The sequence below is a fragment of the Prionailurus bengalensis genome, chromosome D1 (genome assembly GCF_016509475.1).
Source record: "Prionailurus bengalensis isolate Pbe53 chromosome D1, Fcat_Pben_1.1_paternal_pri, whole genome shotgun sequence".
Classification (NCBI taxonomy): Eukaryota; Metazoa; Chordata; class Mammalia; order Carnivora; family Felidae; genus Prionailurus; species Prionailurus bengalensis.
Window position 1 is genome coordinate 45,214,243 of NC_057346.1, and position 15,514 is coordinate 45,229,756.

The following is a 15,514-nucleotide window of genomic DNA, read 5'->3' on the forward strand; positions in this document are numbered from 1 at the left end:
TGTGTCGAGTAAGAGATTGCTATGGCTGAGGTCAGAGAGGTCTTTTCCTGCTTTCTCCTCTAAGGTTTTGATGGTTTCCTGTCTCACATTCAGGTCCTTTATCCATTTTGAGTTTAGTTTTGTGAATGGTGTGAGAAAGTGGTCTAGTTTCAACCTTCTGCATGTTGCTGTCCAGTTCTCCCAGCACCATTTGTTAAAGAGACTGTCTTTTTTCCATTGGATGTTCTTTCCTGTTTTTGTCAAAGATGAGTTGGCCATACTTTTGTGGGTCTAGTTCTGGGGTTTCTATTCTATTCCATTGGTCTATGTGTCTGTTTTTGTGCCAATACCATGCTGTCTTGATGATGACAGCTTTGTAGTAGAGGCTAAAGTCTGGGATTGTGATGCCTCCTGCTTTGGTCTTCTTCTTCAAAATTCCTTTGGCTATTCGGGGCCTTTTGTGGTTCCATATGAATTTTAGGATTGCTTGTTCTAGTTTGAAGAAGAATGCTGGTGCAATTTTGATTGGGATTGCATTGAATGTGTAGATAGCTTTGGGTAGTATTGACATTTTGACAATATTTATTCTTCCAATCCATGAGCAGGGAATGTCTTTCCATTTCTTTAAATCTTCTTCAATTACCTTCATAAGTTTTCTATAGTTTTCAGCATACAGATCTTTTACATCTTTGGTTAGATTTATTCCTAGGTATTTTATGCTTCTTGGTGCAATTGTGAATGGGATCAGTTTCTTTATTTGTCTTTCTGTTGCTTCATTGTTAGTGTATAAGAATGCAACTGATTTCTGTACATTGATTTTGTATCCTGCAACTTTGCTAAATTCATGTATCAGTTCTAGCAGACTTTTGGTGGAGTCTATCGGATTTTCCATGTATAATATCATGTCATCTGCAAAAAGCGAAAGCTTGACTTCATCTTTGCCAATTTTGATGCCTTTGATTTCCTTTTGTTGTCTGATTGCTGATGCTAGAACTTCCAGCACTATGTTAAACAACAGCGGTGAGAGTGGGCATCCCTGTCGTGTTCCTGATCTCAGGGAAAAAGCTCTCAGTTTTTCCCCGTTGAGGATGTTAGCTGTGGGCTTTTCATAAATGGCTTTTATGATCTTTAAGTATGTTCCTTCTATCCCGACTTTCTCAAGGGTTTTTATTAAGAAAGGGTGCTGGATTTTGTCAAAGGCCTTTTCTGCATCGATTGACAGGATCATATGGTTCTTCTCTTTTTTTTTGTTAATGTGATCTATCACATTGATTGATTTGCGAATGTTGAACCAGCCCTGCATCCCAGGAATGAATCCCACTTGGTCATGGTGAATAATTCTTTTTATATGCAGTTGAATTCGATTTGCTAGTATCTTATTGAGAATTTTTGCATTCATATTCATCAGGGATATTGGCCTGTAGTTCTCTTTTTTTACTGGGTCTCTGTCTGGTTTAGGAATCAAAGTAATACTGGCTTCATAGAATGAGTCTGGAAGTTTTCCTTCCCCTTCTATTTCTTGGAATAGCTTGAGAAGGATAGGTATTATCTCTGCTTTAAACGTCTGGTAGAACTCCCCTGGGAAGCCATCTGGTCCTGGACTCTTAATTTGTTGGGAGATTTTTGATAACCGATTCAATTTCTTCGCTGGTTATGGGTCTGTTCAAGCTTTCTATTTCCTCCTGATTGAGTTTTGGAAGAGTGTGGGTGTTTAGGAATTTGTCCATTTCTTCCAGGTTGTCCAATTAGTTGGCATATAATTTTTCATAGTATTCCCTGATAATTGTTTGTATCTCTGAGGGATTGGTTGTAATAATTCCATTTTCATTCATGATTTTATCTATTTGGGTCATCTCCCTTTTCTTTTTGAGAAGCCTGGCTAGAGGTTTGTCAATTTTGTTTATTTTTTCAAAAAACCAACTCTTGGTTTCGTTGATCTGCTCTACAGTTTTTTTAGACATATATCTTTTTAAATTAGTGTTTTCATTTTCTTTGAGTAAATACCCAGTATTGGATTTACTGGACCATATGGTATATTTTTAGGATAAAAGTAATTATTTAAAATAAAATTATAATGTCTAAATAGGAGAATTACTTTGGCCTCTATATAGTTCCTGATGGAGGAGACAGTTGAATTAAGAGGTTAAGTATAGGTAGAGGTCAGGAGTAAAAGCAAGAAGGAGAGGAAAAGAAGAAATTTCATGGGAAAAGTTCATTTAGACAACTTTAAAAGGCAAGTGTTGTTCTGTTACTGTAGAGCTAAGGACACTGAGGCACAGAGTGAATTTGTAACTTGCTCAGTGCTTTACACTAGTAAATCCTAAATCTCCAGATTTGGGCCCAAATAAACATTTTTCCCTAATAAGTTCTTTTCCTTAGAAATTGTTTAACAGAATATCTTTCTATCCATCATTAATACTTAACCTTTAAAAAGAGATACTTCTTCTGTTGTCAGGGATTTTTTCCCTCCATACCTATGGATAATAGATGAATGTAACTTTTAACTTTAAAAATGACACCTGTATTCAAGACATATAACTGAAAGGGACTAGCAATAATTGGTGTCTTTTCTATTACTAGTAAAAGAAGTCCTCTTCTGTCCTTTTCAGAATTCTGTCATCAAGAATGATTTAATTCTGATATATTAAAAATAAAATAAACAGATATCCTAGTTTACAGTTGTGTGAGGTCCTGATATCGCAAAGATTGAGATAACAGTGAATAGAGTTGTGACCAACCGAGGGTATCAAGGAAATTTCCTTCCATGTTTGAAGGCATTTTATTACTAGAACTCTTCACTGTGCCAATTTTTTTTTTGGCTTACAAAGAGGCAATAATAGTGGTAGTAACACAACTTCCAAAGGTAGTTATCATTTAGTGGGAGCCTATGTACCAGGCACTTAGCATTTTATTGATGTTTAAGATACACATTTTGTGGGTTTTTGTAATCAGTGATAACTTAAAATTGATTGACATTTTTCTTAGTTGTAAATGAAATAATGCATGCTCTTGTCATCAATGATTTCTTCAAATCAATAACATATGACAACATATTTATATTTAATCCTCACACCAATCTATGAAGAAGTCTCAATATATTTATTTTACAAATAAAGAAACTGAGTCCTAAAAAGTTTAGGTAACATGTCTCAGATTACATAGCCAGTAAGTGGAAAAACTGTGATTCTGACCCAGATCTGTTTGAGTAAAGTTTGTGTTTTCTTTAATCTTTGAAACACAATAGTGTCCTAGAGGTTTGCTTTAAAATGACCTAGTTACCCAAAGGGTCATCGTTAGATCAATAGTTTTCTCTGTATATTACTGCACGTGCAAATTTTACACGTGCTTGATTTCAGATTTAGCCTATTCAGGCACATAGCATGAGAAAATTTTGTATTGTATTCTACAAAGAAACTTAAAGTTCCAGTTGGGTTTAAAAACAAATAAATAAATAAAGCTTCAATAAAGGAGTCTATATCTCAGCAACTTAGAATAGAGGCTTTGATTTATGCAGCTTGGGTCTGAATTTTGTTCTTAAACTTGCTAACTTTGCAAGCCTGAGCAAGTCTTGTACCTTTTTTTGAATGCAGTCTCATCGTCTATTATATGGTGCATGCAATGTTTTTATACAAACCCTTATGGTGTCACCTGGTGACACTATAGCTGCAGCTATAGTCAGGAGAATGAACACAGGGATAAGTCTCCAGTTTCCTTAGCACACTGTAAAGAGCATGCTTTGGAGGAGCCATAGCAGGACACACCATGGAGTTATGGTCCAGGAAAGGATCCTCTTGTCACAAAGTGACAAGGAAATGCAGTAGCTGTGCTGACCCTTCTGCCATGAGTTCTAGTCTGCATTAAGTGATTTGTGCTTGCACAGCTGCTGGTATAAAATATCTCTTCTATCAAACAAAGGGCACAGAGCCACAGGCATTACTTGGTACAAGCTGGAAAGCCAAGATAAAAAAGGTCAGCAGTTGCATGACAAATTAAAATACCAATTCTGAAGTTAAGGAGTATTTTGAGAATTTAATTAGAATATACAAGTGCTTAGCACTACTTAGGATATGGTAGGGTTACAGAACATGATGATAGCAATGATGGTGATAATCACGATCATGAGTATATGAATAAGACTATTTTATCTTAGATTCTATGAAAACATGATACTTTGACCTATATTAGGCACTATGTTGATGCTAGGCAAATTGTCTTATTTAGACTTCATAAAAACCTTGAAAAGGCTATCACTATCTCTATTTTGTAGATGAAAAGATTAGGGCTCAGAGAGAAGACCCAGGCTTTCTGCCTCCAAGCATGCCATGACACTACAAAGTCTTAATAAAAAGAGTCCTTTTTAGGGGTTCCTGGGTGGCTCAATGGTTAAGCGTCTGACTCCGACTCAGGTCATGATATCACGGTTTGTGGGTTCAAGTCCCACACTGAACTCTGTGCTGACAGCTCGGAGCTTGGAGACTGCTTCAAATTCTGTGTCTCCCTCTCTCTCATTCTCTCTCTCAAAAATAAACATTAGAGAAATTAAAAATTATTAAGAATAAGATTAAATAAAAAAGAGTCCTTTTTATAAAAATGTTTGTCACAGGATCATTTTCTGTATAATATATTGTGTATTTCAGAATATTTTATGCACATTTCCTTGGTATTTATTTGCTACCTGTGGAAAGTAGTTGTTGAAAATACGATAATATGTGAATCAGAAACCAGATTTTATCTTTCCCCTTTCAAAACCCAATAGGCTCATTAGTAGAGCTTCTGTTGAAAATTCTGCCAGTGGCGTATATTGCTGAGGATTTAGAGCAACTGGAACTCTTATAAATTGCTGGTTAGAAAACCAGCAATTTCTTAGGAACATAACATGCATCAACCCTGTGACCCATTAATTGAACTCCTAGGTATTTATCCAAGAGAAATGAAATAAATGTCCAGAAAATATTTATACATGAATATTCATAGTCACTCTATTCATAGCAGTCCAAATTTGTAAATGGCCCAAATGTTCATCATAGCAGAATTGGAAAACAAAATGTGGTAACTCAAATAATGGAACACTACTTACAACAACACAAATGAATCTTAAAACTCTTTTTTTTTCTGTGGATACCATCATTTCTATGATGATGATATTCAGAACAGTGGTTGCCTGGGTGTTGGGGATTGACTTCAAAGAGGCATAAAGAAATGTTCTTGGGTGATAGGAATGCTCACTATCTAAATAGGGTGTGGGTTAGGTCAGTATATAAACTTACCAAAACTCATTGAACTGCAATAGTTAAGATCTGTACCTTGGACTATATATAAATTATATGCAAAAATAAAAATAAAATATAGAAGATGCTACAATTAGATTTTCATCAAACTAGTATCTCACTGTATCTCTTCAGATTGAAGATTAGTTTTAAGGATAGCCATAAGGACAAATTCTGAGATAATTTTTATTGCTTAAGTTCCAACCACAAGTGCTTTTACCACTATGGCAGAGATTGGTAATTACTCCCTAGTATCTCATCACTCCTTCTGCTTGTGTAATTCCCAAGTTTAGCTAGACACATGGATCACCAGCTAAAGACCACACTCCCTAGACTTTCTTGAAGGTAGATGTGGACACATGATTAGGTTTGGCCTAACTGAACATAAGCAATGTATGTAACTTCTGTATTATCACCTTAAAAGGGAGGCAGCATACTTTCTCCTCCCCATTACCCTTTTCTGCTATGCAAAAATGTACTCCCAGCAGATGTGGTGTTGAGCAAATCTCAAAAATGCGGATAAGACAGTGAGGGAACATTAATACAAAAGGAACTTGGATTCTCTCTCTGGTAAACCACCTCACAGTCCTGGAAAACCTACTGAGATTTCTAAAGCAGAAAGAAACTTCTCCCTTGTTCATGCTACTGTATTTGAGAAGACTTTTTTATAGCCACCTCATCCATAATCGAATCAATGAAACCATCCTATGTCTGGGCAACCTCCTTAGGACCTGCCTAATGCATCAAGGGATGCATTAACATCTGCTTGAGGAGAGGATTGCAGAAAGGTCTGATGGGTCTGAGGGATCACTGTTTCTTGCACTGGATCCTTGGCACTAACAAATGAACCTTCAGCCCCAAATGCAGCAGCATTTTTGAGAGAGATACAGGCTGGATTCTACCTCCAGCTACTCCATGGCTCACAAGCCACGTCATAAACATTTACATCCCAGGTGCAAAGGACTTAAACAGCCAGCAGATGGATCTTCATAATGAACATCTCAGGCTGTGTTTCTCTGGAGGAAAAACTGTGGAGCAAATCCAGCATCCTTGCTCACAGATATTTTTTTTCCTCTGCCTGCCCAGAGAGATTATTTCCTGTCAGTTGGATCTGACTTTCAAGATTTCATTCCATCTCACCAGTTGATAGTTTGTTTATTTTAGTGTCATTTGCTCCTGGTTTTGACACAGCAAACTTGTTATATCACACTGCTTTTTAATCTGTCTACATGATGACCTGTGGGTCAATTCTTACTTTCCTGACATGAATGAGCCTAAGCAACTTAATCTCTTAGATATTTCCTTTCACTTGGCAACTTCCAAAGTAAATTCATTTTTTTTAGAGCACATTTTATCTTCAAACAAGCCTTGAGTTAGGGGGAAATTTTTAGTATCTCCATTTGACAGATGAGATACTTGAGGCACGGTGAAGATACTAAATACGTCCAAGATTACATAAAGTGATGGTGTGACACCAGGTGTCCTGGTTACAGATCTAATACTCTCTTCATGAAGTCATGATCTCTCTCCTTGATATCTTGTTTGAAAGGTAGGATTATTGACATAGGCAGATCACTCACTATCTAGGTGAGGGCCTGATGAGGAAGGACAAAAAAAATAAGGGTTTTTAATTCCTACAATTTAATCTTCTTTCCCTGTTTTGGCAAATGGCACCACACTGAATCCAGCTGTCTAAGACAGAAAAATAGATTTTATCCAAAACATTTCCCTTTTAATCATTTCCTACAACAATCATCTGCCAAGTTTCATTCTTTCAACCTCTTTATTATCTCAAAAGGTATGTCCCACTCCTTTATTCTCATTGTTACTGGGTAAGGCTTTTATGATACCCAGCCTGTGTTTAGTCAATAACATTAGAACTTTTATGCATGTCTCTATTTTTTATCTCTTCCAATCCATCCTGTCTACTGCTGCCTCATGATCTTTCTATAAGCAGTTCTGACTCTGACACTTCCTGCTTGAGCTACTTTAATTGCTTCCTTTAATTTTCTGGATGAAATTTAGATTATCATTGTATACAGGGCTCTTCATATTCAGAGTCACATGCACTTCTGCAGATTCCTTTCTTTCCTTTGCCTGCACTCACCCTTTGTTCTGCCTGTACCGAGCTACTTGAGCCTTCTCTGATGTGTCCTTCTATTTGCTGTCTCTCTGCTGACATTTGAAAACTCAAACATATTTAGAGACCAAGTGAGTAACACAAGTGTGTAAAATAGCCTAGATGTAAGGTGATAAAGAGCAGGGGAAAGTGTGGTGTGTGTGCAGAAAAGCGTTGTAAGTCAAATTTCAGCCCTGTGTTAAGATCAAACAACTGCTCTGAAGCACTATTCCAACTGCAGGCTGCCAGATTGATAACCCTTAATGTTTCCATGCTTGATCATTCAAGTATCACCAATGTCTCTCCCCTTTTATTTTGTCTCATTCAGCTCAACTAAATCTTAAGTACTCAGCATGTCATCCCTTCCCTGATCACAGGCATCCTCATTATGCATAAATCCTCTCCTAATGTGTGGCCCTTTTTCATGCTTTTGCCACCTCAAATACAAGGTGAGAGCCTTGGTGGCAAAGGCTGTTTATAACTTGTTTAACCTCCACTTCCAGTGCTTAGCAGACAACTAGTGTTCAATAAACGTTTGAGTGGATGACTGTATAAGTAAATCAGTTTGCTTGAATGGGAGGAAAGTCCATGAATAAATGGCCTGGATATAGGATTCTGGGCTACATATCTGGAATGCCTATGTTGATGGAGAATCAGTTTTCCTCTACCATATTCACCCTGGTTTTTTCATGGTAGAAGGAATGTTTTCTATAGCTCTGAGGTGTAATTTTTCTCTTTAAGGTCTCTATGTTCCAATTTTGATTTTATTTATTTTTTTTTAATTTTTTTAAATTTTTTTTTCAACGTTTATTTATTTTTTGGGGGACAGAGAGAGACAGAGCATGAACGGAGGAGGGGCAGAGAGAGAGAGAGAGACACAGAATTGGAAACAGGCTCCAGGCTCTGAGCCACCAGCCCAGAGCCTGACGCGGGGCTCGAACTCACGGATCGCGAGATCGTGACCTGGCTGAAGTCGGACGCTTAACCGACTGCGCCACCCAGGCGCCCCCCCAATTTTGATTTTAAATAGCTAGATGTCTGCTTTCTGGGCTTAAACAGAAATACCCCCCCTTTTTCCCCCTAAAACTCACAACTAGGATTTTGTTTTGTTTTCTTTTGCAGTTAATTGACTGACACTGGATGGTATATAATAGAGAAATGCCACCTCATCAGAGTTTAATTTCCAAATACCACATTATGAAAAGCAATTAAATATAAAGATCATAATCTGTCTTCAATAATCTATGTGTGTATAATGTAGCAAGTTAACAAAGATAATAGGATCGTAATTGGCTTAGAAAATGAGGTTGGAGGAATCAGGACATGAGATGGGCTTCAGGAGGAATTAAGGAGCCAAATATTAAGTGTCTTTGGCATAAGGAAAAAGAAAGTGGCTAGTGGAAAGAATCCTTGTAGGAGGGGTGTGTCTTTATGATCTCAGTAACAAATTAGGTTTGTTCTTATTACCCCCTCCCTAACAGTTGGCCCCAGAAGAAAAGAAAGAAAGGCTCACTTTTTCCCTTGAAAGTTTGGTGTTTCATAAACACTGGGTGTCTAATAACTAGAAAATCATAGCTCTCCTGAATAGCAAGAAAGCAGAAATAGAGGGTGCCTGGGTAGCTCAGTCAGTTAAGCGTCCAACTTTGGCTCAGGTCATGATCTCACAGTTCATGAGTTAGAGCCCCCCGTTGGGCTCTGTGTTGACAGCTAAGAGCCTGGAGCCTGCTTCGGATTCTGTGTTTCCCTTTCTCTCTGCCCCTCCCCCCACTCACACTCTGTCTCTCTCTCTCTCTGTAAAAAATAAATAAACATTAACAAATAAAAAAAAATAAAGCAGAAATAGGAGAGACATCCAGAATTGAAGTTTGAACAGAACTCACAAGGCAGATTTGTGAAGGGAATAGGGGCGTCAAGCTGCTGCCTAGTTAGAATGAGATCATTAAGGGAATGTGATTGTAATCAAGCTACTTCTGTGAATGACACCAGGATCCCACATCTGCCTGAGACTGCAAGCTCTGAAGACATCACTGATTGAAGTTGGAAAAATGGTAATAGTAAATTGGAGCCAGATAGACTGCTTTTCTCTGAATTAAATGATCAGTGTACCTCAGAATAGAGAAAGGCCTATTGTAAAACAGTCAGGAGAGACTATAAAAAACCTTTTGTTCTATTCCCCTGACTTTAGGAGGAATGACATCTGAGCCAACATGGGTAGAAGTAAAGATCTGCTTAACTTGGAGCAAAGGAGCTCCTTCCACTAAGCCCTCTAAGGAGTGATTTATATGAGTGTTTACCTAAATGGAGTATTTTTTTTCCATTTATTGGGGCAGATTTCTGAAGACAGGAGAAGTAGCAAATTTGTGGATTCTCTGTTGCCTATCACTTTGTGGTGCAGTACACAGGGATCTAGTTGACAGGCCATTGGACACTAGAAGATAGGCACTGGGACTTTTCAGCTGCATGATTGGGGAAGCACCAGCCCATGTGCTGACAAAATCAAAGGCTAGAGTCCAAGCCTTGTGGCTGGTCATGTGGTTATATGACATGGAATGAACCTTGGCCTTCAGCCTTGTTCCATGACCTGAGCATTTATAATTGGAAAAGATACCCACCTTAGGTATGATTAGAGGGCTGAGGTCCCATATCATTCACCCACTTAAAATACCTCAGTGGTCTTCCACTGCCAGTAGAATAACACCCAGACTCTACAACAGGGCATGTGTGGCCTTTCAGGATCTAAGGCCTAGCCACCTGTTCAAATGGATCCATACCTCTCCCTCATGTACTCTACTTGGGAACCACTGTGAGGCCAGGCTTCTCCATGCCCCTCAGCCTTTGCACATATATTCACTTTGTCTTCAATATCCCTACTCAAACATATCTATTCAGATTCTTACCTATCCTTTGGCACCTGCCTTGGCACATTATCTTATGATGATGCTTATGATGATGAAATGGATCCCTTCAAAAGATATACTTCCTCCCTTTCTTTGGCCACTATGCTCCTCATGCATTCCTCTATCATTGTTTATATGAATCAACACAAGAAATCAGTTAAAACAGTACTTTGCAAATAGAATGCACTAGTAAATTTTAGGTGGTAGTATTTTTTTAATCACATAATTTTGCAATTATCAGTTTATGTCTGTATCTGCCTCCACTACTAGACTATAAACACCTTGAGAGAAGGGACTGTGTTTATATTTGTACTCAGTGCTGTCTCTCCAGCTCTGTCTCCAGTTAGAATACAGATAACTCTTATTTTTATGTCCCAGGAAGGATATTGAATTTTGAAGCTTAGAAGGAAAGAAATACTTGGGTTCAAATCTGAACTCTCCGACTTACTACCTGTGATTTTCAGTAAAATTCTTAACTTCTTAAATCCTTATATTCCTCATTTTTAAAATAGAGGAAGAATAACAACATCATAAATTTTTTTCTTAAGACTACGTGGGGTCCTATTTATTAAGTATCTGGCCCACAGTAGGAGTACATGGATATATGACTCTGACCTGGAGATAAAAATAAAAATCATCAGAATGCTAGAGATGGGAATGTGTTAACACAAGAAATTTATTAGAAGAGAAAGCTCCTCCAAACTTCAGAGTTTATATATTTTTAAAAATGAGTCATATAAACTTTTAAAACAACTTTGTTCTTTTACTGTGAAATACAAAAGAATGTAATTGTGTGCAGTTGGCAAAGATTCTTACCCTTAATGTGAAAACTTGAGGAAATCCAAACTGCAATCTAGAATTTTAAAATTCAATCCAGAAAAAGTATTCATTCCCCTTAGAAAGTGATTCAGTGAAGAAGTACTTGAGCTTAAGGGAAAAGAATTTAGGACATTTAAACTTAAAAGAATAATACCTCACTTTGAACCTGACGTTGAAGGAATAAGGAAGATTTAAGTTTTTGGATGAGGCTGGTGCTCTCTTGTCTCTCTCCTCTCCGTCCCTGCCTCCCATTCTCTTCTCTTTGCAGAGCAATAATTATCAAAAAGAATCAAATACCAAAGGCTTTAATTTACTGCAGAATCACTCCAGGTAAAGTCATATTATTCTTTTGTTATCCATGTCTGTCTTTTTGATTGAAGAATAACAGGAGGAAATAGCTCTATGAAGGAATGAAGGAAGAATGGCTTCTGGTTATTTAACAGTCATTACTGGGGGGGTGAACGGTCTCTGCAGTGCTGCATTCTACAGAGCATGAGGGTGCATTTAAAATCTTTTCATCTTCCTGTCAGATTTCCTATGTTTTTAGGCACAGCATTCAGCCTCACATATTATTCCTTTGTTATATGTTTGGTTGTTTTCTTTCTTAAGAATAATGACCCAGACTTTACATTATTCTACCAAATAAGAAGTCTAATTTTCTTTGCATTATTTTTATTGATATTCACAAAAAAATTGGTGAGTAAAGGAAGATGGATGTGATGGCTTGCACTTAAAAGGAAATGGAACTGACAATTCAAGAAGTCAAGTGATTTTGCCCAAGATTACATAATACATGACTCAGACTAGTAACTCTAAACTCTGGACTTGGTCAGTGCTGCTAGCAGGTGCTTATTGGCTGTGGGCAGGGCAGGAGTACCGGTCCATGAGTGATGTGGATTCTGAACTCCAGGCCTATCTTACCAAGTGTTATAGCTGTTCCACTGATACACTCATGCATCCTCTCTTGTTTCCATTGCTTTTCTGCTCATATGGAAGGAAAGAAGCTTTCTTCTGGAAGGATGCAGAATCCACAAACTGTTCCCCCACGCTCCCCTCCCCCACAAACACCACAACTGCTACCAGTTGTTCTGATCCTAATTTGTATTCCATACTTAGCAAGTTTCAATTTCTGATATGCATGCAACGAAGGAGGGTGGGAAAAAGGAAACAGGATTTTGAAGCCTTATTGTCTAGTTGAAAAGTGGTGTTGCTCGTGTCCACACTACTACCTTCTGCCTTGAGATGAATGAATCTGTTTGGCTGAGCTTGAGTCAGTCTCCACATTAGTTCAACCATCTTTGGCCAAAAGTTGAGTCAGCTGATACAAATACAGTCATTTAGATGGACTCCTTCATCAAGTCCTAGCAGACAATACCAGAGAAGGGAGGCTAAGGCTGAGAGAACCTAAATAGTGGCATTACTCAGGTAAAGGAGTGGGGAGATGAGGCTTCTGGCATAGGATAGCAGGGTCTGTCTGGGTGTGCAGGGCATAGCAAATCTGCTTGGTATTGTTCAGAAAAGACATGTTTTCCTTAGCACCTGGGGGCTAAGAAAAGTTCCCCGGTCGAATATGTCTTTGTAGGAGTTGGGGTAGAAAAAGAAGAAAGGTAAACATAAGACATATTTGTCTGCTATACTAAATCCTTTAATATGGTTCTATACTTTGACCATGAACCTGTATACTAACACATATTTGGTGCCATGAGATCCTAAGTTACTCAAACATAGAGCAAACTTTGCTCATGGGATTCATTCATTCCTTTACTTCAGCTGGCACTGTTGAAAACTTGGTATTTTTCAAGTCCTGGAAATACAAATATGTATGAGATATAGGCTTCAGGAACCTCAAAGACTGGTAGAGATAATAGGGATGTAAATAACTAAATGCAACACACTTGAATATATACAATATGCCATCAGGAAGCAACAGAAAAATGGATTCCATCTAGATGGTTAGCAAAGACTTTAGAGGGAAACTAAAAGAATCTTAGGAAGAAATTCAACTTGATTTATTCAACAACTATTTGACACTCTGGTAAGTCCTAATGAGTAAAATAATTTGATTCCTTTATAAAGGATTATTACATTAAATAGAGTGGCCATGGATGGACTCTGAGAAGAAGATATTTGTGCTGGTATCTAAAGGATAAGAGGGATAGGTCATGTGAAGGAAGGACAAAAAGACCATTTCAAGTAGATAGAACAGCACATATAAAAGTCTCACAGAAAGAGGGAGCTTGGAATGTAATTAAAATAGAAGACAGGCATAAAGCAGTAAGAGAAGAGACTGGAGGGCAGTATCCAGATCATGCAGTGTCTGCTACACAGACAGAATAAGTTCAGGTTTTACCTTAATTGCCATGGGCACCCATTAAGATGGTTTTAAGCAGACCTAAGACCTGATCTGACTCAGTCATGGTTTGTTCCAGGAAACCATAGGTTAAAGCATTGCTGGAACATAGCATAAGTGCAAAAAGAGATGCAAAACTGTTAGAATGGGATACAAAGGCCAGAACACCTCAGCTGAGTATCCTCCCTTCTCATGATGATAATGGAGGGGACCCAGCAAACAATTTTTTTTAAAGAGGAGTTATCTGATGAGATTTCTATTTTAGATTGTTCTTTTCTAAAGATGGATCAGAAAGGGACAAGAGTGAGCAAGCCCCTAAAGACCTCAGATATGAAAGTGCCAACAGCAACAGCATGGGTTTTCACAACACCGTGGCCTTCAGCAACATGGGAGAGATGCAGTTGGTAGTGTAGATAACCCTTCTGAGGTATACTCTCAACTATTTCTCTTAATTTTAGGGATCATGAACTCAATAGAGAAAAATAGACTGGAATATTGGGAAACATAAACATGGGAGATTTTTTCTTTTTCCTTCAATTCGTGTCTATTGCTTTCTTACACTAACGCAGTATCTTAATGGTCTAAACTAATAATAGTGTTATGTGTCCAGTTTGTAACATACCTAGGATTCTGGGAATGGTGCAATTTCTTAAATTTGGTGTATATAGGCTTCTCCTATGATCTAATTAAGTGTCCTATTACCCCTCTAGAAGTTTGGGAGTTTATTGGAGTAATTTAGGATGAGAACATCAGAACTTTGGAGGTGTCATTTCTAGTGTAAGAAATCCATTCAGCAGCTGCAGAAAAAAGAGTTGATGCAACAGGCAACCCAAGGCTAAAATGGAACAGAATTGGAGACACAGGTTGGATGTAGGAGATGTTTCATACATATTTGGGGAACTATTTTGACTTAAAAACTGAGAAAGTATTTGAGAAATTTTAATTTGTATTTATAAACTAAATGACCCTACAGTTAAGCACTCGCTTTATTACAAGGTTGGTGTGAAGAAAGGATAATCTCTACCAATGTAGCCTAAAAACACACTCATAAGTCAACTCATGTTAAACTCTAAGGGCCTGTTTGTTCAAACTGATTTGACTAGTAGTAGTAGTAGTAGTAGTAGTAGTAGTAGTAAAGGATATAGTGGCATTACCTGTTATACCTTTGTAATATCACATGTTTGTCCCTGGTGGGGAACTCCCATGGTTCATGTGTTTTCCTTTTAGAAGTACGTACTGGCAATTCCACTTAGAACATGACTTGGTTATTTCTAAAATAAATAGAAAAATATGTAAAATGGAAAGTAATAATAGTGTATATTTATATAAAATGAAGATTACATAAGTAATTGAATTAAAAATACTTTGAAAAATGATATATAAATAAGTATAAGAATATTACTTCCAAAACTTCTAGAGAATGCATATTTTTCAACATAATGAAGGAATAATTAAGATAGTGGTCATCATACTGGAACTGAAATATGTCCAAATCAGTGTTTGACAGTCTAGATTTTTCTAATTTGGTTGCCTCATCATCACCTTACTGATGCTGGGACTTCAGCTATCATTCAAATATGGAACTTGGCTTTGCAATTTCTTGAGCATAACACAATGTTGTAATCAGACATATTCAAATTTGGTATTTCAAGAGTCATTGTCTTCTCATAGAATAAATGGAATTTGATACTGTCTTGAATATCTTGACAGATGGGCTCATCATTTCAGAGCAGATGGCAAGATGATTAGGCTAAACTGAAATCTTAAATACTAGACATATGAGCAGCTATACAGGAGCTAAAGACACTGAAAATACCTCTTTAGACAGCCTGAATTTTAGGGGGATATCTGTTTAAACCTCAAATATTCTTTTGCTCTGAGGGAACTTAGATTTTCCTTATAGCAAATACATTCTGTTGTTGAAAGAGTAGAGACTCGTTGTCAGGCTGACTTGAGTTTGAATCTAGATTTGCTGTTTGCTAATGTGTGATGAGATAGTTCAACTCAGTTTCCACATCTGTGAAGGCTGGGTCAATTGTACTGGCCTCATGGAATGGTGGGCAGGGGAAAATTTACTGAGATA

At 37.6% G+C, this 15,514-nt stretch overlaps 1 long non-coding RNA gene across 1 annotated transcript in view; it reads right to left on the bottom strand.

Moving 5' to 3' along the window:
* LOC122483234 overlaps nucleotides 1–14,698 on the bottom strand; it is a 42,642-nt gene extending 27,944 nt beyond the window's left edge. The window contains exon 1 of the long non-coding RNA XR_006297359.1: nucleotides 14,586–14,698. This is a non-coding gene — a long non-coding RNA (uncharacterized LOC122483234). The remainder of the gene's footprint in view (nucleotides 1–14,585) is intronic.
* Between the last annotated feature and the right edge of the window lie 816 nt (nucleotides 14,699–15,514).